Genomic DNA, 24,446 nt, shown 5'->3' with positions numbered 1-24,446 from the left:
AGCTCAAATTATAGTACTACTTTAAATTAAACACTTTTTCACCACGTGTTAAATAGTCTACGAGGTATGACAATTAAGTAATGAGACTAATTCCATAAAAACCGTATATTTGAAAATTATTCTACAGCTCTGCCATCCCCTTCAAAGTAGTCCCCTTGGGCAGCTATACAGCGATTCCAGCGCGTTTTTCATGCTTCGTAACATTTCTGGAACGTTTCGACTGGTACCTTCGTCACGGCCGCCTGGATGTTTGTAATCGACTCAAAATGGGTTCCTTTGACCACCGATTTGGTTTTAGGAAACAAAAAAAGTCACAGGGTGACATGTCTGGCGAATAAGGCGGCTGTTGCAATACGGCGATCCCTTTAGAGGCCAAATACTGGGACACGTTGAGGTGTGGCACGGCGCGTTGTGGTGATGAAGGATCCAGTTACGAGCGATGTCTGGGCGCACCCTGTTGACTCGTTTTCGCAATCTTTCGAGTACTTGGCAATAGTAGACTTGATTCACAGTTTTCCCCGGTGGAACGAATTCTTTGTAGACGATTCCACTTCCACACTATCAAAAAAGGCAATAATCATTGTTTTCACCTTTGACTTGCTCATGAGAGCTTTTTTTCGGGCGGGGGGTGCGCGGAGACAACCATTGTGAGCTTTGGCACGACTAAGAGCACTATCACCATACACTCTTACAATTTTAGCGTACGCTTCCGAAGCTGTTTAGCCCAATCTGGCGCAAAATTTTATCGCGACACGTTGCTCTTGATTTCGTTTTTCCATTTTCGTGACGAGCACTACAAACACACGTCTACTCAACAACGATAGTACATATATCAATGGAAAGGGGAGAAGATGCCGGAAAAAAGAAAGGGAATTCCAAGGTCACAAGTTTACCATAAGCGCGGCAATAAAATCAGTCTCATTGCTTAATTTTCACACCTCGTACTAGAATAAAAAAAATTATTTTGCACAGGTAGACTTGTTAAATCGGAGGAATTTTTTAGTGGAAAACAGCAGTTTTCACTTTGAATGGCCGCCAAAAGTTTTTAAATTAAATTAAAATTATCAGAGAACGAATGGGGGAAGATTTGATTACAATTTGACTAGTTTTTCTTGTTATGGTGAATACCGCAAAGTGTTTTTTTCTCAAGACGTTCTGAGAGAAGCTCTGTTATATATGCTTCAATATTTCTGCTTGAAAAAATTACTCTAGATTGTCAAAAGTATACTCAATAATGTACAAAAGGTCCGAATAAAATTACTCGATCCATATTTAAGAAACAAATACACAAAACAAATTTTTTTCCCCTTACCATTAAAGTTAAGTCAAGTCAGCTGATTTTAGAAACTGGTTGTAATAGTGCTCCCGTATTGCTAATTTCTTTGTCAAAAGTATACTATTGTGATCAATTTGAAACGTGAATTTTGTCCATTTCATCTCCTTCAAAGTAATCCCCTACCGCTGCAATACACTTATGCCAACGAATTTTCCAGTGCTCATATCACTTGAAAAAGTCTTCCGTCGTGGTGGCCATCAGAGCCTTCTTCGATTCACTTATTATATCCTCAATTGAATCAAAACGCTTCCTCGTTGTGGTCATGTGAATTTGCTGAATAACCAGAAGTTACACGAAAACAGGTGAATGTGGTGGTTGCAGCACGATATTAGTTAAAATTGTGGGTAATGATTACGAATAACCAATGCAGTATGAGATGGTGCATTATCGCACTTCTTTGTTCAATAAATTCAGACATGGTAAAAATTGAAAAATTCACTTTTAGAACACCAATAAATATTTGACGTGAAATTTAGCATAGATGTCACTAACAGTACTACCAACTTACAGAAAAAAATTACCGATTCGAAAAACGCGTAAAGTATAAAGTAGTATTTATTTACCAAACGTGTTGCCCAAATTTATTATAATTTCCTCTACACTTTAATTTTTCAGCTAATTGAAATTTGATTAAATCAAAGAAATTTAAAATAAGTGTACAATACTAACAAGACATATTTCAAGCCCACATTAGTTTAGAGCTAATGTATAAATTGTATTCTTTGGAACATCTTTTAAGCTTTAATCAGATCCTCTTTGAACTTTGAAATTAGTATAGCGGTCATCAATAAATCATTTTTTTCTCATTTTTGAAATTCATTTCGAAATTACGCCATCCAAATTAAAAAGCAACTCAAAAAAAAAAAAAAGAAAATTTAATAACACTGAAAACAGCAGCTATAACACTTTAGTGAAAATTGTGCATGCTCTTTTATTCCGATTTCAACTCGCTAGCTCCTGCAGATTCCTAAGGCCCCGTTCAATATGTTTTATAGAAAACTGTGGGCTCACCGACGTAAAGTAAGCAAATATTGCCGATTCATTATGTATTGACTTTACCAAGGTCTGTGATGATGACATGAATTTAAAGAAGTATTAATTAGAAGTCTAACCTTTTCTAATGTGCGGATAATGTATGGTAGCAGTTTCCACTTTACAAAAGCAATAATTGTGCTACTTGCTTACTTACATTTTACCGATTCACACATCGCCGAAATTACAGCACTACGATAAATAAAATTTGTGCCAATTCCGTTACCGTAGAACCGGCCGACGTGGAAATTTTAATTAGCGTCATACTCTCCAGTTGAATATTTCCTGAAATGTCCAGTACCGTCGACCAATTTTTTTTTTTTTACTTATATGCTTAATTTCTATACTCTGCAACATGTTGCTACAGAGAATAATAGTTTTTTCTCAAACGGAGATGGAGATGGGCTTAATCGAAGCATTACCAGGCCCACAAAATTCGAAAACTGCTAATGTGTAAAACGGATTCCAGAAGTGATAGGCATTTGTGGGCTGAAAATTTTTAAAAAGTGGGCGTAGCTTCGGTTATATTCCTTAATTTTACAATATACAAGTCAAAGGCCAATGAATTTATCGGAAAAGATATGACATCTAACGTCCCATACAGGGTTTGTCCGAAAAGTGATAGGACTAAGTCGATTTAAAAAAATTTATTGACCAATCGTTACAATTCTTTAAAAATTTTCAAAATAGGCTCTTTCTGTGTCGATGCAGCGCTGCCAGCGCGACTTTCAAGCATTGAAGGAGTCACGGAAGGCATTCTCCGGAATAGCCTTGATAGCCGAGGTGTATGCTGCGCAGATCCCCTCTGTCTTCTCAAAATGCCTCTTTGTTTCGGGATCATACTCAAAGATCCATAACTCACCTGTTATTACGTTATTCAAAAATTGGGGGTAACTTTCACACATGTTCAAATTTTCTTGGCACACTTCCACTCCTCGCAATTTCTGGTCGGCAGTGAGCACTTCTGGGACCATTTTCGCGCTCACCTTGCGCATGTTCAAGTGCTCCGCCACAATGCCATGAACCACAGATTTTGATTAATTTAACATCGGGGCAATTAAACGAATACTTAGACCGTCGTCTCGTCTGAGTTCAAAACTTTGCACACACGAGTCCCATTGTCGGTGTTTGTCGAAGTCGCTGGTCTCCCAGCACGGTCTTCATCAGTGATCTTTTCCCGGCCCTCCAAAAAGGCCTGGTGCCACCAAAAGACACTACTTCTTGCTAAAGCAAGAAATTGAAACAGAATTTAATCGCGTGCCTCTGCTCTAACGAACGCTGCATTTTCGGCTTGGACCACTCACAGAAACACGTCGCGTGAAAATGTTTGTCCTGATTCCCCAGGTGCTCGAAGACAACTGACCAGCCGTTCGTGCGTTAGCTAGGATTGCCCTCTACCGAATCCAGTCGGTTGGCGGACGCTCCGAAGTACAGTCGCGGTGGAAGAATCCTACTACATTCCAGGCAAACCTTGTTATTATTGAAATTGGACCATAACTTGTTAAACCCTCATATGTATGTGGACCTGACTACCTATGGCTGACTTTTTAATTAAACCTGAGAACTGTTTCCTCTTCACGCTATGAGTTACAAATCGGGTGATACTCCCCATTGGCCTCATATACCCAATACATATAAGACTCTGGATATACATTAGTTTAACCACCCACATACATGGTAGATAAAGATTTTCGTTAGTTTAGTAGACTTTATTCCGAATACATCGATCAATGTGTAAGTTATCTTCCCAAAAGGAAAACGTATTCGCGATCAATCGATTTTTAATCGAAAAAATAAATGTGTGCTCTTGACAGACAAAAAATCACTTAATGACACAGGCAATATAAAAATAGTACTGTTTAATAAATATACAATAAATACACAATATGCAATAAATATCAAATATTATTGTATTTCTACTAATTATACAAATAATCAGACATGTTCATTTTGTTTTGTTGATTAAGTTCATAATAAAGAAGTGACAAAACGGCTTATTCTTTGCACTAATTTTGAGCTGAAGATTGCAACAAACATATCTTTAAAGAGCAAGTAGATCTAAGCATCCACCTTGTTTGATGCATCGCTCTAGGAGGTCTAATTTTAATTTTTTTACTGAATCCTCTTAAGAAAATAATAGATGGTTCAATCAGTTACCGATAAACGTCACGTCTAATGGTTTTTTGAAGTTCTTGATTACAAAATTTCAAGAAAATTTTATCTATTGTTGTAGTACAAAAATGTCGTATTACGATATCGGTATTTGTTTCAATGGCAGCAGAATTAATAGTTTTCCAGTTGTCCCTAAACTTTTTGAACAGTGGGATATCAATGCTACTTGTGACTTGATGGATTCCTTTTTCGAAGACACATTTTAAAACCAGTTCATAAACTTTTGTTCCAAAAGTACACAAGCTCCTTTCAATCGCTTTTTCATCGAGGTTCCAGTCATAAATGGCGTTCAACACAGCTTTAGCTTGATCCTGGCTGGAAAAGCTCTCCAGTTTGGGTACAACTAGAAGTTGTTCCTTTTCTCCAAATGAAATTAGAATTGGTAGGCGTTCTTCTTTAGAACTTATCACGCCAAGTCCAGGTAATAATTTCACTATTTCCGGCACATTATTCTGAAAATCTGATTTTATAGATTCCGTTCTATCTTGTCGACTCTGTGTAAGAATACGTTGAATAGACAATTTGTTTATCGGCAAATCATCACAGCTAAGATCTAGTTCTTCTACTACAACCTGAAGTATATAGACAGAATCCCTTATGCCTAATTGACATCTTTCTAAAGCTGCAACTAACTTAGGCGTGATGAAGTTTTTACTTTCTCTTTTTGAAGTAATTGCAGAACTTACCATTTGAGAGGTGAATGCCAAGGCTTCCCAAAGGCTTTTATCAGAGCTGGTAAGTTTGGCCGTGATGTCCTTGGAATTGAATAGAATCTTGCGTAGTAACAAAGGACGATAAACCTCCAAAACACATTTTTTTTCTCTTCATTTAATATCATATGTCTTGCTCTGGCCCGGGCCCTGGACGCCCTAGTTCTCTTTGTTTTTGAAAAAAATATCTTACCTTCTTCACTTTTCATCAGTTCCAAAGTATCAGCGTGTGCTATAGCAAGTAAATTATCTAAATCCTCTTCACGGCGCTTGTAAATATCTTGTATTTAATTTTTTTTTTTTAGAATTTTTCTTGCAACTCCTTCAAAGCATGGTGAAGATCCACAATTTTTTTTACACAGTTAGGTATAACTCTGGTAGGGATTCTAGCTTTTTCCCAAAATATAATGCACTCGCGAATGACGAAATAAGCGCTTTCACTACCAGTCAATTTATCTTCGAATTGTTAAAAAAAAGTATTGCAAGAACTTGACGATTAGACAGTAACTTGGCGCTTATTATTTGATCATTTACATCACCAACTAAGAAAACACATATTTTATTGCTTCTTAATTCCACAGCCATCTTTTAAATGTATAACAACACGTGTTAATCGCGAGAATATTGAAAACAAAGGACAAATGCCGCGAAATACGCACCGCTACTGCAGTGCAACAAGTCGACACGGGTTATCGTGCTCCAAATAAGGTAAACGTTTATTTCCGAGAGTTTTAGAGGCAAAAGAACAAAATTAAGACCTATGCGATAGAAATTAAAAACTTTGAAAAACAAGAAAAAACGTTAGCTTCGGCTGTACGGAAGCTAATATACCTTTCACAGGTGGATTTCTTTTAGTAACTATGTGTTCAGTTTGTATGGAAGCTATATGCTATATTAATCCGATCTGAACAATTTTTTCGGAGATTATATTATTACCATAAGCAATAATCCATGTCAAATGCCAAAGTTTTCCATACAAGCATTTGATTCCGATCATTGAGAAGCTATAAGCTATAGTAAGCCGATCTGAACAATTTCTTCGGAGATTACATTGTTGCCTTAGAAAATAATTTATACCAAATTTCGTGAATATATCTTGTCAAATGCAAAAGTTTTCCATACCAGCATTTGATTCCGATCATTCAGTTTGTATGGCAGCTATATGCTATAGTGAGCCGATCTGAAGAATTTCTTCCGATATTACATTATTTCTATGAACAATAACTCACACCAAATTTCAAGAAGATATGATGTCAAATGTGACAAGAACTTGATTCCGATCGTTCAGTTTGTATGGCAGCTATATGTTATAGTGGTCGAATATCGGCAGTTCGACAAATGAGCAGCTAGTTGAAGAGAAAATGACGTTTGCAAAATATCTTAAAACCTGAGGGACCAGTTCGTATATATACAGACAGACAGACAGGCGGACATGGCTAAATCGACTTAGCTCAACATACTGATCATTTATATATGGGCCATTCCATCAATTGGCGACATGGTTTTGTACCCGTGGTTCTCCGATTTTGACGAAACTTTAGAATATCATAATATAGACTAAAATAAGAATATCTGTAAACTTTTTAGTGGCCAAACTTGCTTCATTGTTTTTTGGCGCGCACTTCAAATTGAGATCAAACAAAAAAATGACTTTCTTTTATTTTTTAACGACCTCAAAATTGAGTGAAAAAAATTTTGAAGTTATCCATTTTTGTGTAAAAAAATCTCAGCTTTCTGATAAAAATATTTTCAAAATCCAAAAAAAAATTTCAAAATCCAAAAAACCATGTTTTTTCCAAAAATCCCGCTTTTTGTGCTCTTCCCCCACTTTTTTTTTTCAAAATTGACATTATTTTTCGATTTCTCGTTAAATTTTACATAAGAATCAGTGTTCAAAAATATGGGACTCTGATCCCATGAACAGCAAAAAAAATTCAAAGTTGACGCTCAAAATCCAAAAAAAAACATTATTTTCCAAAAAATCCGGTTTTTTGTGCTTTTCCACCAACTTTTTTTCAAAATTGACTTTTCCATTCGATTCCTCATTAAATTTTACATAAGAATCAGTGTTCAAAAATATGGGACTCTGATCCCACCAACTACTTGTGACTTGATGGATTCCTTTTCGAAGACACATTTTAAAACCAGTTCATAAACTTTTGTTCCAAAAGTACACAAGCTCCTTTCAATCGCTTTTTCATCGAGGTTCCAGTCATAAATGGCGTTCAACACAGCTTTAGCTTGATCCTGGCTGGAAAAGCTCTCCAGTTTGGGTACAACTAGAAGTTGTTCCTTTTCTCCGAATGAAATTAGAATTGGTAGGCGTTCTTCTTTAGAACTTATCACGCCAAGTCCAGGTAATAATTTCACTATTTCCGGCACATTATTCTGAAAATCTGATTTTATAGATTCCGTTCTATCTTGTCGACTCTGTGTAAGAATACGTTGAATAGACAATTTGTTTATCGGCAAATCATCACAGTTCTTCTACTACAACCTGAAGTATATAGACAGAATCCCTTATGCCTAATTGACATCTTTCTAAAGCTGCAACTAACTTAGGCGTGATGAAGTTTTTACTTTCTCTTTTTGAAGTAATTGCAGAACTTACCATTTGAGAGGTGTATGCCAAGGCTTCCCAAAGGCTTTTATCAGAGCTGGTAAGTTTGGCCGTGATGTCCTTGGATTTGAATAGAATCTTGCGTAGTAACAGAGGACGATAAACCTCCAAAACACATCTTTTTTCTCTTCATTTAATATCATATGTGTTAGAGGTTTTTTTTAATTGAGAATCACCAAAAATAGCACAATGAAGAAAATGATTAGTTAGATACGTCTTTACGGTTTGGCTTTTATTTCACGAGTGACTTATGCTTACATAGAATTCAAAATGGAAGGATGACAATTATACAGAGTTGTATTATTTGGTAGTACGATCTATTCGGGTTGTAATATATAGTAATCGAGTACTTTTTCATCACTCTTCCTCAACACGAGTAGATCGCTTACATTATTGTTGTTCAAAACCTAAGAGTTTTACAAATTTTTCATGTTTAATTTTACATAGATTCTTAGTAAGTACATCAGCTATCATATCATTGGTACATATATATTTAACTTCAATTTGTTTCTTATTTATAGCATCTCTTACGAAATGATACTTAATGTCTATGTGCTTGCTTCTTGAATGATAAACTGGATTCTTTGCTAACTGCTGTGCGCTTAAGTTGTCACCGTAAACTCTGATCGGGTCATCTGAGTTACTTACACCAATCTCTGCTATTAGGCGTCGTAGATATACCGCTTCTTTCGCAGCTGATGATAGTGCTATATATTCAGCCTCTGTGCTACTGAGGGCTACGCTGCTTTGTCGCTTACTTTCCCATGAAACTGCACTACCGCCCAAGAAAAATACATACCCAGTGTATGATTTACGGTCGAGACTGTTGCTGCCCCAATCGGCATCTGCAAACCCTTCTATTTGTTTGCCCGTACGACGATATACCAATTTATAATCTTCAGTCATTGATAGGTATCGTAAAATATGCTTAATACCTGATTCATGCTCTTTGTGAGGATTATGATTTCTTTGAGCCAATTTAGCGACTGAATGTAAAATATCCGGTCTCGTACAAATGGCTAAATACATTAATGCACCGATTGCTGACTGGTACTGTTTGACGTCAGCTTTACCACACGATTCGCTGGTGCACCCAATTTGAAAACCTATGTCTAATGGCGTTTTCGCTGGTCGACAGCTGGTCATAATATATTTTTCTAAGATCTCTTTAACATACAACGATTGACCAACTTCTATGCTGCCTGTTTCGCCGTCTCTACTGATTTCCATCCCCAAAAAATATGAGATTGGGCCTTTGTCGACACACTCGAAGCTATTTGCGATCTCTGCTTTGATTGTAAGAAGATCTTTCTTTGCTTGGCAACTTACGATCAAATCATCAACATATACAGCAATGAGACATAAATTACCTTTACTACCCATTCTGTACAAACAATGTTCGTTACTGCACGCCACGAAACCGATTCGCTTCAAAACTTAGTCCAACTTTTGGTTCCACTCTCTTCCAGATTGTTTCAACCCATATATAGCTTTATTGAGCTTCAGAACACGTTCTGGAAACCTTTTGTCGATGAAATTTTCTGGTTGCTGCATATACACTACATCGCTTAGCTCACTGTTAAGGTACGCGCTGCATACATCCATCTGATGTGTATACATTTTTAGTTCTGCTGCTAAGGCCAATACCATACGAATTGTAGCGTAACGCACCACTGGGGAAAATGTGTCAGTATAATTCACCCCAAATTTTTTGACTACATCCTTTTGCAACTAAACGCGCCTTAAAACGATTTATTTCACCATTCTTGTCATGTTTTATGGTGAACACCCATTTGGAACCGATTGCTTTCTTGTTGCTTGGTAAGTCAACCAACTTCCATGTTTTATTTCGCACTAAAGCATCATATTCAAGTTTCATCGCTGTTGACCACTCGCTCGAATATTTACTGTCTTTAGCTTCGGCAACACTTTGAGGAATTTCGATTTCACATACATTTTGCATCATGTTTACTGTATTATACATTTTTCGTGGACGTCCTGGTTTTCCACTACGTACTAGCTTAGGCCTGCCTCGCCCTATTTGCGCAGGACACTCTTCCTGGATCGGAGATTCGCATAAACTTTCTTGATAATCGCTACCGGATTCACTAGATGCTTTCGCTTCTTCAAACTTGTCATCACTGTCGTCTGCTTCATCTGCTCTCAGGCCACCAGATGTTCCTTCTTCGATGATAGCTTTCACGTCCCCAAACGTGTCCGAAAAATCTACTGCTTCGTTTCTTTTCATTGTTAAAAACGTTACGTCTCGTTTCTCTACGACCATACGCTGATGAGGGTCGTATAAGCGGTACGCTTTCGATGTAAGCGAATACCCTACCATGATATATTTTTTACCCTTTGGTTTAAACTTTGCATTTTTCTTTTTGTTTAATGCGATGGCTTCTGAGCCAAATGTTTTTAAAAAACTCACAATTGGTTTACGTCCTGACCATGCCTCGTAAGGCGTCACATTATTTAATGCTTTTGTGGGTGACCTATTGCGTAAGAACACTGCAGTAGAAACTGCCTCTGCCCATAAAAATTCATTAACTTCACATTGCAATAACATGCTTCGTGCCATTTCCACTATTGTTCGATTTGCTCTTTCAGCAACTCCATTTTGCTGTGGAGTGTATGGCACTGTCAATTGTCTTTTTATACCACACTCACTCAAAAAACTATCAAAATCTTTGTTTACAAATTCACGTCCATTGTCACTACGAATCATTTTAATCCGTTTCTCCGTTTGCCTTTCTACTAAGTTTTTAAACATTTTAAATTTATCCAAAACTTCTTCTTTAGATTTTAAAAAATACACAAACATTCTCCTTGTTTTATCGTCTATAAAATTTAAGAAATAACGAGCGCCTCCGAGAGACTTTGTTCGAAAAGGACCACACACATCTGTGTGCACTAGTCCTAAAATGTCTTTAGCACGATTCTCTGTATTTTTTGGAAATGACTTTACTTTTATTTTGCATCTCGCGCACACTTCACATACAATGTCTTTACTAAAAGTCACTTTTTCCATACCTCGAACCATGCCTTTATTCACTAATTCCTGCAGACTACCATAAAATACCGACTTCTAATAATATATAAACCGATGTAAAATCATTTAAATATTTCGTCATACCTTCATTGTCACTTAATTTCATATTCAACAGTTTCTTGTACAACGACACTTTATGCACAGGCCCACTTGGCTGATGCAATTTTTCTAGCACTTTCCACGCTTCTGTCGACGACTTGCATTGCTTGATATGGCTAAGCTGCGACGCTTTCACGCTTAGGGTTATTGTAGCCAATGCTTTTTCATCGAGTGCTTCCCACTCACCCGCATTTTCTTCATTTTTTATCAAACGTTCACTCACTATATGCCACAGTCCACCGTGTATTAGGACACTTTTCATTTGGACTTTCCACGAATCAAAATTTGTTTCATCCAATTTTTCGATTTGATACAATGAATTCATTTTAAAGTCTTTTAATGCGACACACACGCTTTAGCACTTTAATAGAAAAAACTCGTTTAAACGCGACACACACGCTTTCGTATTTTTAACGTAAAAGCTCCTTTGAATGCGACACACGCACTTGCACAACGAAAACCATTGGAAAAACTATACTCTGTGAAAACTTCACTCTGGGAAAACTGCACTCTGGGAAAACTGTACTCGTACTCTGGGCAAAACAATACTCTGGGCCCATAACCTATGTTAGAGGTTTTTTGTAATTGAGGATCACCAAAAATAGCACAATGAAGAAAATGATTAGTTAGATACGTCTTTACAGTTTGGCTTTTATTTCACGAGTGACTTATGCTTACATAGAATTCAAAATGGAAGGATGACAATTATACAGATATGTATTATTTGGTAGTACGATCTATTCGGGTTGTAATATATAGTAATCGAGTACTTTTTCATCAATATGTCTTGCTCTGGCCCGGGCCCTGGACGCCCTAGTTCTCTTTGTTTTTGAAAAAAATATCTTACCTTCTTCACTTTTCATCAGTTCCAAAGTATCAGCGTGTGCTATAGCAAGTAAATTATCTAAATCCTCTTCACGGCGCTTGTAAATATCTTGTATTTATTTTTTTTTTTTTTAGAATTTTTCTTGCAACTCCTTCAAAGCATGGTGAAGATCCACAATTTTTTTTACACAGTTAGGTATAACTCTGGTAGGGATTCTAGCTTTTTCCCAAAATATAATGCACTCCCGAATGACGAAATAAGCGCTTTCACTACCAGTCAATTTATCTTCGAATTGTTAAAAAAAAGTATTGCAAGAACTTGACGATTAGACAGTAACTTGGCGCTTATTATTTGATCATTTACATCACCAACTAAGAAAACACATATTTTATTGCTTCTTAATTCCACAGCCATCTTTTAAATGTATAACAACACGTGTTAATCGCGAGAATATTGAGAACAAAGGACAAATGCCGCGAAATACGCACCGCTACTGCAGTGCAACAAGTCGACACGGGTTATCGTGCTCCAAATAAGGTAAACGTTTATTTCCGAGAGTTTTAGAGGCAAAAGAACAAAATTAAGACCTATGCGATAGAAATTAAAAACTTTGAAAAACAAGAAAAAACGTTAGCTTCGGCTGTACGGAAGCTAATATACCTTTCACAGGTGGATTTCTTTTAGTAACTATGTGTTCAGTTTGTATGGAAGCTATATGCTATATTAATCCGATCTGAACAATTTTTTCGGAGATTATATTATTACCATAAGCAATAATCCATGTCAAATGCCAAAGTTTTCCATACAAGCATTTGATTCCGATCATTGAGAAGCTATAAGCTATAGTAAGCCGATCTGAACAATTTCTTCGGAGATTACATTGTTGCCTTAGAAAATAATTTATACCAAATTTCGTGAATATATCTTGTCAAATGCAAAAGTTTTCCATACCAGCATTTGATTCCGATCATTCAGTTTGTATGGCAGCTATATGCTATAGTGAGCCGATCTGAAGAATTTCTTCCGATATTACATTATTTGTATGAACAATAACTCACACCAAATATCAAGAAGATATGATGTCAAATTTGACAAGAACTTGATTCCGATCGTTCAGTTTGTATGGCAGCTATATGTTATAGTGGTCGAATATCGGCAGTTCGACAAATGAGCAGCTTGTTGAAGAGAAAATGACGTTTGCAAAATATCTTAAAACCTGAGGGACCAGTTCGTATATATACAGACAGACAGACAGGCGGACATGGCTAAATCGACTTAGCTCAACATACTGATCATTTATATATGGGCCATTCCATCAATTGGCGACATGGTTTTGTACCCGTGGTTCTCCGATTTTGACGAAACTTTAGAATATCATAATATAGACTAAAATAAGAATATCTGTAAACTTTTTAGTGGCCAAACTTGCTTCATTGTTTTTTGGCGCGCACTTCAAATTGAGATCAAACAAAAAAATGACTTTTTCTTTTATTTTTTAACGACCTCAAAATTGAGTGAAAAAAATTTTGAAGTTATCCATTTTTATGTAAAAAAATCTCAGCTTTCTGATAAAAATATTTTCAAAATCCAAAAAAAAATTTCAAAATCCGGTTTTTTGTGCTTTTCCACCAACTTTTTTTCAAAATTGACTTTTCCATTCGATTCCTCATTAAATTTTACATAAGAATCAGTGTTCAAAAATATGGGACTCTGATCCCACCAACTACTTGTGACTTGATGGATTCCTTTTCGAAGACACATTTTAAAACCAGTTCATAAACTTTTGTTCCAAAAGTACACAAGCTCCTTTCAATCGCTTTTTCATCGAGGTTCCAGTCATAAATGGCGTTCAACACAGCTTTAGCTTGATCCTGGCTGGAAAAGCTCTCCAGTTTGGGTACAACTAGAAGTTGTTCCTTTTCTCCGAATGAAATTAGAATTGGTAGGCGTTCTTCTTTAGAACTTATCACGCCAAGTCCAGGTAATAATTTCACTATTTCCGGCACATTATTCTGAAAATCTGATTTTATAGATTCCGTTCTATCTTGTCGACTCTGTGTAAGAATACGTTGAATAGACAATTTGTTTATCGGCAAATCATCACAGCTAAGATCTAGTTCTTCTACTACAACCTGAAGTATATAGACAGAATCCCTTATGCCTAATTGACATCTTTCTAAAGCTGCAACTAACTTAGGCGTGATGAAGTTTTTACTTTCTCTTTTTGAAGTAATTGCAGAACTTACCATTTGAGAGGTGAATGCCAAGGCTTCCCAAAGGCTTTTATCAGAGCTGGTAAGTTTGGCCGTGATGTCCTTGGATTTGAATAGAATCTTGCGTAGTAACAGAGGACGATAAACCTCCAAAACACATATTTTTTCTCTTCATTTAATATCATATGTGTTAGAGGTTTTTTTTAATTGAGAATCACCAAAAATAGCACAATGAAGAAAATGATTAGTTAGATACGTCTTTACAGTTTGGCTTTTATTTCACGAGTTACTTATGCTTACATAGAATTCAAAATGGAAGGATGACAATTATACAGAGTTGTATTATTTGGTAGTACGATCTATTCGGGTTGTAATATATAGTAATCGAGTACTTTTTCATCACTCTTCCTCAACACGAGTAGATCGCTTACATTATTGTTGTTCAAAACCTAAGAGTTTTACAAATTTTTCATGTTTAATTTTACATAGATTCTTAGTAAGTACATCAGCTATCATATCATTGGTACATATATATTTAACTTCAATTTGTTTCTTATTTATAGCTTCTCTTACGAAATGATACTTAATGTCTATGTGCTTGCTTCTTGAATGATAAACTGGATTCTTTGCTAACTGCTGTGCGCTTAAGTTGTCACCGTAAACTCTGATCGGGTCATCTGAGTTACTTACACCAATCTCTACTATTAGGCGTCGTAGATATACCGCTTCTTTCGCAGCTGATGATAGTGCTATATATTCAGCCTCTGTGCTACTGAGGGCTACGCTGCTTTGTCGCTTACTTTCCCATGAAACTGCACTACCGCCCAAGAAAAATACATACCCAGTGTATGATTTACGGTCGAGACTGTTGCTGCCCCAATCGGCATCTGCAAACCCTTCTATTTGTTTGCCCGTACGACGATATACCAATTTATAATCTTCAGTCATTGATAGGTATCGTAAAATATGCTTAATACCTGATTCATGCTCTTTGTGAGGATTATGATTTCTTTGAGCCAATTTAGCGACTGAATGTAAAATATCCGGTCTCGTACAAATGGCTAAATACATTAATGCACCGATTGCTGACTGGTACTGTTTGACGTCAGCTTTACCACACGATTCGCTGGTGCACCCAATTTGAAAACCTATATCTAATGGCGTTTTCGCTGGTCGACAGCTGGTCATAATATATTTTTCTAAGATCTCTTTAACATACAACGATTGACCAACTTCTATGCTGCCTGTTTCGCCGTCTCTACTGATTTCCATCCCCAAAAAATATGAGATTGGGCCTTTGTCGACACACTCGAAGCTATTTGCGATCTCTGCTTTGATTGTAAGAAGATCTTTCTTTGCTTGGCAACTTACGATCAAATCATCAACATATAGAGCAATGAGACATAAATTACCTTTACTACCCATTCTGTACAAACAATGTTCGTTACTGCACGCCACGAAACCGATTCGCTTCAAAACTTAGTCCAACTTTTGGTTCCACTCTCTTCCAGATTGTTTCAACCCATATATAGCTTTATTGAGCTTCAGAACACGTTCTGGAAACCTTTTGTCGATGAAATTTTCTGGTTGCTGCATATACACTACATCGCTTAGCTCACTGTTAAGGTACGCGCTGCATACATCCATCTGATGTGTATACATTTTTAGTTCTGCTGCTAAGGCCAATACCATACGAATTGTAGCGTAACGCACCACTGGGGAAAATGTGTCAGTATAATTCACCCCAAATTTTTTGACTACATCCTTTTGCAACTAAACGCGCCTTAAAACGATTTATTTCACCATTCTTGTCATGTTTTATGGTGAACACCCATTTGGAACCGATTGCTTTCTCGTTGCTTGGTAAGTCAACCAACTTCCATGTTTTATTTCGCACTAAAGCATCATATTCAAGTTTCATCGCTGTTGACCACTCGCTCGAATATTTACTGTCTTTAGCTTCGGCAACACTTTGAGGAATTTCGATTTCACATACATTTTGCATCATGTTTACTGTATTATACATTTTTCGTGGACGTCCTGGTTTTCCACTACGTACTAGCTTAGGCCTGCCTCGCCCTATTTGCGCAGGACACTCTTCCTGTATCGGAGATTCGCATAAACTTTCTTGATAATCGCTACCGGATTCACTAGATGCTTTCGCTTCTTCAAACTTGTCATCACTGTCGTCTGCTTCATCTGCTCTCAGGCCACCAGATGTTCCTTCTTCGATGATAGCTTTCACGTCCCCAAACGTGTCCGAAAAATCTACTGCTTCGTTTCTTTTCATTGTTAAAAACGTTACGTCTCGTTTCTCTACGACCATACGCTGATGAGGGTCGTATAAGCGGTACGCTTTCGATGTAAGCGAATACCCTACCATGATATATTTTTTACCCTTTGGTTTAAACTTTGTATTATTCATTTTGTTTAATGCGATGGCTTCTGAGCCAAATGTTTTTAAAAAACTCACAATTGGTTTACGTCCTGACCATGCCTCGTAAGGCGTCACATTATTTAATGCTTTTGTGGGTGACCTATTGCGTAAGAACACTGCAGTAGCAACTGCCTCTGCCCATAAAAATTCATTAACTTCACTTTGCAATAACATGCTTCGTGCCATTTCCACTATTGTTCGATTTGCTCTTTCAGCAACTCCATTTTGCTGTGGAGTGTATGGCACTGTCAATTGTCTTTTTATACCACACTCACTCAAAAAACTATCAAAATCTTTGTTTACAAATTCACGTCCATTGTCACTAAGAATCATTTTAATCCGTTTCTCCGTTTGCCTTTCTACTAAGTTTTTAAACATTTTAAATTTATCCAAAACTTCTTCTTTAGATTTTAAAAAATACACAAACATTCTCCTTGTTTTATCGTCTATAAAATTTAAGAAATAACGAGCGCCTCCGAGAGACTTTGTTCGAAAAGGACCACACACATCTGTGTGCACTAGTCCTAAAATGTCTTTAGCACGATTCTCTGTATTTTTTGGAAATGACTTTACTTTTATTTTGCATCTCGCGCACACTTCACATACAATGTCTTTACTAAAAGTCACTTTTTCCATACCTCGAACCATGTCTTTATTCACTAATTCCTGCAGACTACCATAAAATACCGACTTCTAATAATTTTTCAACAACCGATGTAAAATCATTTAAATATTTCGTCATACCTTCATTGTCACTTAATTTCATATTCAACAGTTTCTTGTACAACGACACTTTATGCACAGGCCCACTTGGCTGATGCAATTTTTCTAGCACTTTCCACGCTTCTGTCGACGACTTGCATTGCTTGATATGGCTAAGCTGCGACGCTTTCACGCTTAGGGTTATTGTAGCCAATGCTTTTTCATCGAGTGCTTCCCACTCACCCGCATTTTCTTCATTTTTTATCAAACGTTCACTCACTATATGCCACAGTCCACCGTGTATTAGGACACTTTTCATTTGGACTTTCCACGAATCAAAATTTGTTTCATCCAATTTTTCGATTTGATACAATGAATTCATTTTAAAGTCTTTTAATGCGACACACACGCTTTAGCACTTTAATAGAAAAAACTCGTTTAAACGCGACACACACGCTTTCGTATTTTTAACGTAAAAGCTCCTTTGAATGCGACACACGCACTTGCACAACGAAAACCATTGGAAAAACTATACTCTGTGAAAACTTCACTCTGGGAAAACTGCACTCTGGGAAAACTGTACTCGTACTCTGGGCAAAACAATACTCTGGGCCCATAACCTATGTTAGAGGTTTTTTGTAATTGAGGATCACCAAAAATAGCACAATGAAGAAAATGATTAGTTAGATACGTCTTTACAGTTTGGCTTTTATTTCACGAGTGACTTATGCTTACATAGAATTCAAAATGGAAGGATGACAATTATACAGATATGTATTATTTGGTAGTACGATCTATTCGGGTTGTAATATATAGTAATCGAGTACTTTTTCATCAATATGTCTTGCTCTGGCCCGGGCCCTGGACGCCCTAGTTCTCTTTGTTTTTGAAAAAAATATCTCACCTTCTTCACTTTTCATCAGTTCCAAAGTATCAGCGTGTGCTATAGCAAGTAAATTATCTAAATCCTCTTCACGGCGCTTGTAAATATCTTGTATTTATTTTTTTTTTTTTAGAATTTTTCTTGCAACTCCTTCAAAGCATGGTGAAGATCCACAATTTTTTTTACACAGTTAGGTATAACTCTGGTAGGGATTCTAGCTTTTTCCCAAAATATAATGCACTCCCGAATGACGAAATAAGCGCTTTCACTACCAGTCAATTTATCTTCGAATTGTTAAAAAAAAGTATTGCAAGAACTTGACGATTAGACAGTAACTTGGCGCTTATTATTTGATCATTTACATCACCAACTAAGAAAACACATATTTTATTGCTTCTTAATTCCACAGCCATCTTTTAAATGTATAACAACACGTGTTATTCGCGAGAATATTGAGAACAAAGGACAAATGCCGCGAAATACGCACCGCTACTGCAGTGCAACAAGTCGACACGGGTTATCGTGCTCCAAATAAGGTAAACGTTTATTTCCGAGAGTTTTAGAGGCAAAAGAACAAAATTAAGACCTATGCGATAGAAATTAAAAACTTTGAAAAACAAGAAAAAACGTTAGCTTCGGCTGTACGGAAGCTAATATACCTTTCACAGGTGGATTTCTTTTAGTAACTATGTGTTCAGTTTGTATGGAAGCTATATGCTATATTAATCCGATCTGAACAATTTTTTCGGAGATTATATTATTACCATAAGCAATAATCCATGTCAAATGCCAAAGTTTTCCATACAAGCATTTGATTCCGATCATTGAGAAGCTATAAGCTATAGTAAGCCGATCTGAACAATTTCTTCGGAGATTACATTGTTGCCTTAGAAAATAATTTATACCAAATTTCGTGAATATATCTTGTCAAATGCAAAAGTTTTCCATACCAGCATTTGATTCCGATCATTCAGTTTGTATGGCAGCTATATGCTATTGTGAGCCGATCTGAAGAATTTCTTCCGATATTACATTATTTCTATGAACAATAACTCACACCAAATTTCAAGAAGATATGATGTCAAATGTGACAAGAACTTGATTCCGATCGTTCAGTTTGTATGGCAGCCATATGTTATAGTGGTCGAATATCGGCAGTTCGACAAATGAGCAGCTTGTTGAAGAGAAAATGACGTTTGCAAAATATCTTAAAACCTGAGGGACCAGTTCGTATATATACAGACAGACAGACAGGCGGACATGGCTAAATCGACTTAGCTCAACATACTGATCATTTATATATGGGCCATTCCATCAATTGGCGACATGGTTTTGTACCCGTGGTTCTCCGATTTTGACGAAACTTTAGAATATCATAATATAGACTAAAATAAGAATATCTGTAAACTTTTTAGTGGCCAAACTTGCTTCATTGTTTTTTGGCGCGCACTTCAAATTGAGATCAAACAAAAAAATGACTTTTGCTTTTATTTTTTAACGACCTCAAAATTGAGTGAAAAAAATTTTGAAGTTATCCATTTTTATGTAAAAAAATCTCAGCTTTCTGATAAAAATATTTTCAAAATCCAAAAAAAAATTTCAAAATCCGGTTTTTTGTGCTTTTCCACCAACTTTTTTTCAAAATTGACTTTTCCATTCGATTCCTCATTAAATTTTACATAAGAATCAGTGTTCAAAAATATGGGACTCTGATCCCACCAACTACTTGTGACTTGATGGATTCCTTTTCGAAGACACATTTTAAAACCAGTTCATAAACTTTTGTTCCAAAAGTACACAAGCTCCTTTCAATCGCTTTTTCATCGAGGTTTCAGTCATAAATGGCGTTCAACACAGCTTTAGCTTGATCCTGGCTGGAAAAGCTCTCCAGTTTGGGTACAACTAGAAGTTGTTCCTTTTCTCCGAATGAAATTAGAATTGGTAGGCGTTCTTCTTTAGAACTTATCACGCCAAGTCCAGGTAATAATTTCACTATTTCCGGCACATTATTCTGAAAATCTGATTTTATAGATTCCGTTCTATCTTGTCGACTCTGTGTAAGAATACGTTGAATAGACAATTTGTTTATCGGCAAATCATCACAGCTAAGATCTAGTTCTTCTACTACAACCTGAAGTATATAGACAGAATCCCTTATGCCTAATTGACATCTTTCTAAAGCTGCAACTAACTTAGGCGTGATGAAGTTTTTACTTTCTCTTTTTGAAGTAATTGCAGAACTTACCATTTGAGAGGTGAATGCCAAGGCTTCCCAAAGGCTTTTATCAGAGCTGGTAAGTTTGGCCGTGATGTCCTTGGATTTGAATAGAATCTTGCGTAGTAACAGAGGACGATAAACCTCCAAAACACATCTTTTTTCTCTTCATTTAATATCATATGTGTTAGAGGTTTTTTTTAATTGAGGATCACCAAAAATAGCACAATGAAGAAAATGATTAGTTAGATACGTCTTTACAGTTTGGCTTTTATTTCACGAGTGACTTATGCTTACATAGAATTCAAAATGGAAGGATGACAATTATACAGAGTTGTATTATTTGGTAGTACGATCTATTCGGGTTGTAATATATAGTAATCGAGTACTTTTTCATCACTCTTCCTCAACACGAGTAGATCGCTTACATTATTGTTGTTCAAAACCTAAGAGTTTTACAAATTTTTCATGTTTAATTTTACATAGATTCTTAGTAAGTACATCAGCTATCATATCATTGGTACATATATATTTAACTTCAATTTGTTTCTTATTTATAGCTTCTCTTACGAAATGATACTTAATGTCTATGTGCTTGCTTCTTGAATGATAAACTGGATTCTTTGCTAACTGCTGTGCGCTTAAGTTGTCACCGTAAACTCTGATCGGGTCATCTGAGTTACTTACACCAATCTCTGCTATTAGGCGTCGTAGATATACCGCTTCTTTCGCAGCTGATGATAGTGCTATATATTCAGCCTCTGTGCTACTGAGGGCTACGCTGCTTTGTCGCTTACTTTCCCATGAAACTGCACTACCGCCCAAGAAAAATACATACCCAGTGTATGATTTACGGTCGAGACTGTTGCTGCCCCAATCGGCATCTGCAAACCCTTCTATTTGTTTGCCCGTACGACGATATACCAATTTATAATCTTCAGTCATTGATAGGTATCGTAAAATATGCTTAATACCTGATTCATGCTCTTTGTGAGGATTATGATTTCTTTGAGCCAATTTAGCGACTGAATGTAAAATATCCGGTCTCGTACAAATGGCTAAATATATTAATGCACCGATTGCTGACTGATACTGTTTGACGTCAGCTTTACCACACGATTCGCTGGTGCACCCAATTTGAAAACCTATGTCTAATGGCGTTTTCGCTGGTCGACAGCTGGTCATATTATATTTTTCTAAGATCTCTTTAACATACAACGATTGACCAACTTCTATGCTGCCTGTTTCGCCGTCTCTACTGATTTCCATCCCCAAAAAATATGAGATTGGGCCTTTGTCGACACACTCGAAGCTATTTGCGATCTCTGCTTTGATTGTAAGAAGATCTTTCTTTGCTTGGCAACTTACGATCAAATCATCAACATATACAGCAATGAGACATAAATTACCTTTACTACCCATTCTGTACAAACAATGTTCGTTACTGCACGCCACGAAACCGATTCGCTTCAAAACTTCGTCCAACTTTTGGTTCCACTCTCTTCCAGATTGTTTCAACCCATATATAGCTTTATTGAGCTTCAGAACACGTTCTGGAAACCTTTTGTCGATGAAATTTTCTGGTTGCTGCATATACACTACATCGCTTAGCTCACTGTTAAGGTACGCGCTGCATACATCCATCTGATGTGTATACATTTTTAGTTCTGCTGCTAAGGCCAATACCATACGAATTGTAGCGTAACGCACCACTGGGGAAAATGTGTCAGTATAATTCACCCCAAATTTTTTGACTACATCCTTTTGCAACTAAACGCGCCTTAAAACGATTTATTTCACCATTCTTGTCATGTTTTATGGTGAACACCCATTTGGAACCGATTGCTTTCTCGTTGCTTGGTAAGTCAACCAACTTCCATGTTTTATTTCGCACTAAAGCATCATATTCAAGTTTCATCGCTGTTGACCACTCGCTCGAATATTTACTGTCTTTAGCTTCGGCAACACTTTGAGGAATTTCGATTTCACATACATTTTGCATCATGTTTACTGTATTATACATTTTTCGTGGACGTCCTGGTTTTCCACTACGTACTAGCTTAGGCCTGCCTCGCCCTATTTGCGCAGGACACTCTTCCTGGATCGGAGATTCGCATAAACTTTCTTGATAATCGCTACCGGATTCACTAGATGCTTTCGCTTCTTCAAACTTGTCATCACTGTCGTCTGCTTCATCTGCTCTCAGGCCACCAGATGTTCCTTCTTCGATGATAGCTTTCACGTCCCCAAACGTGTCCGAAAAATCTACTGCTTCGTTTCTTTTCATTGTTAAAAACGTTACGTCTCGTTTCTCTACGACCATACGCTGATGAGGGTCGTATAAGCGGTACGCTTTCGATGTAAGCGAATACCCTACCATGATATATTTTTTACCCTTTGGTTTAAACTTTGTATTATTCATTTTGTTTAATGCGATGGCTTCTGAGCCAAATGTTTTTAAAAAACTCACAATTGGTTTACGTCCTGACCATGCCTCGTAAGGCGTCACATTATTTAATGCTTTTGTGGGTGACCTATTGCGTAAGAACACTGCAGTAGCAACTGCCTCTGCCCATAAAAATTCATTAACTTCACTTTGCAATAACATGCTTCGTGCCATTTCCACTATTGTTCGATTTGCTCTTTCAGCAACTCCATTTTGCTGTGGAGTGTATGGCACTGTCAATTGTCTTTTTATACCACACTCACTCAAAAAACTATCAAAATCTTTGTTTACAAATTCACGTCCATTGTCACTAAGAATCATTTTAATCCGTTTCTCCGTTTGCCTTTCTACTAAGTTTTTAAACATTTTAAATTTATCCAAAACTTCTTCTTTAGATTTTAAAAAATACACAAACATTCTCCTTGTTTTATCGTCTATAAAATTTAAGAAATAACGAGCGCCTCCGAGAGACTTTGTTCGAAAAGGACCACACACATCTGTGTGCACTAGTCCTAAAATGTCTTTAGCACGATTCTCTGTATTTTTTGGAAATGACTTTACTTTTATTTTGCATCTCGCGCACACTTCACATACAATGTCTTTACTAAAAGTCACTTTTTCCATACCTCGAACCATGTCTTTATTCACTAATTCCTGCAGACTACCATAAAATACCGACTTCTAATAATTTTTCAACAACCGATGTAAAATCATTTAAATATTTCGTCATACCTTCATTGTCACTTAATTTCATATTCAACAGTTTCTTGTACAACGACACTTTATGCACAGGCCCACTTGGCTGATGCAATTTTTCTAGCACTTTCCACGCTTCTGTCGACGACTTGCATTGCTTGATATGGCTAAGCTGCGACGCTTTCACGCTTAGGGTTATTGTAGCCAATGCTTTTTCATCGAGTGCTTCCCACTCACCCGCATTTTCTTCATTTTTTATCAAACGTTCACTCACTATATGCCACAGTCCACCGTGTATTAGGACACTTTTTATTTGGACTTTCCACGAATCAAAATTTGTTTCATCCAATTTTTCGATTTGATACAATGAATTCATTTTAAAGTCTTTTAATGCGACACACACGCTTTAGCACTTTAATAGAAAAAACTCGTTTAAACGCGACACACACGTTTTCGCATTTTTAACGTAAAAGCTCCTTTGAATGCGACACACGCACTTGCACAACGAAAACCATTGGAAAAACTATACTCTGTGAAAACTTCACTCTGGGAAAACTGCACTCTGGGAAAACTGTACTCGTACTCTGGGCAAAACAATACTCTGGGCCCATAACCTATGTTAGAGGTTTTTTGTAATTGAGGATCACCAAAAATAGCACAATGAAGAAAATGATTAGTTAGATACGTCTTTACAGTTTGGCTTTTATTTCACGAGTGACTTATGCTTACATAGAATTCAAAATGGAAGGATGACAATTATACAGATATGTATTATTTGGTAATACGATCTATTCGGGTTGTAATATATAGTAATCGAGTACTTTTTCATCAATATGTCTTGCTCTGGACCAGGCCCTGGACGCCCTAGTTCTCTTTGTTTTTGAAAAAAATATCTCACCTTCTTCACTTTTCATCAGTTCCAAAGTATCAGCGTGTGCTATAGCAAGTAAATTATCTAAATCCTCTTCACGGCGCTTGTAAATATCTTGTATTTATTTTTTTTTTTT

At 36.7% G+C, this 24,446-nt stretch overlaps 1 protein-coding gene across 44 annotated transcripts in view; it reads left to right on the top strand.

The window, feature by feature from the left end:
* LOC105225247 (sialin) overlaps window positions 1-24,446 on the top strand; it is a 197,945-nt gene that overhangs the window by 72,555 nt on the left and 100,944 nt on the right. For 4 of the 44 annotated variants that reach the window (XM_049460214.1, XM_049460207.1, XM_049460236.1 and 1 more), the window contains exon 2: window positions 12,258-12,384. The exons of 34 other annotated variants lie outside the window; for them this stretch is intronic. The gene's annotated coding sequence lies outside the window, so the exon portion shown is untranslated. Of the gene's footprint in view, window positions 1-3; window positions 5,727-5,831; window positions 5,959-12,257; window positions 12,385-15,571; window positions 18,619-24,446 lie in introns of those variants that run through there. 6 more of the 44 variants (XM_049460217.1, XM_049460238.1, XM_049460232.1 and 3 more) reach the window with 3 other exon arrangements.

Source organism: Bactrocera dorsalis, chromosome 6, assembly GCF_023373825.1.
Source record: "Bactrocera dorsalis isolate Fly_Bdor chromosome 6, ASM2337382v1, whole genome shotgun sequence".
Taxonomy (NCBI): Eukaryota; Metazoa; Arthropoda; class Insecta; order Diptera; family Tephritidae; genus Bactrocera; species Bactrocera dorsalis.
Note: the sequence above shows the minus strand (reverse complement) of the source record. Positions and strands in the feature narration are given on the sequence as shown.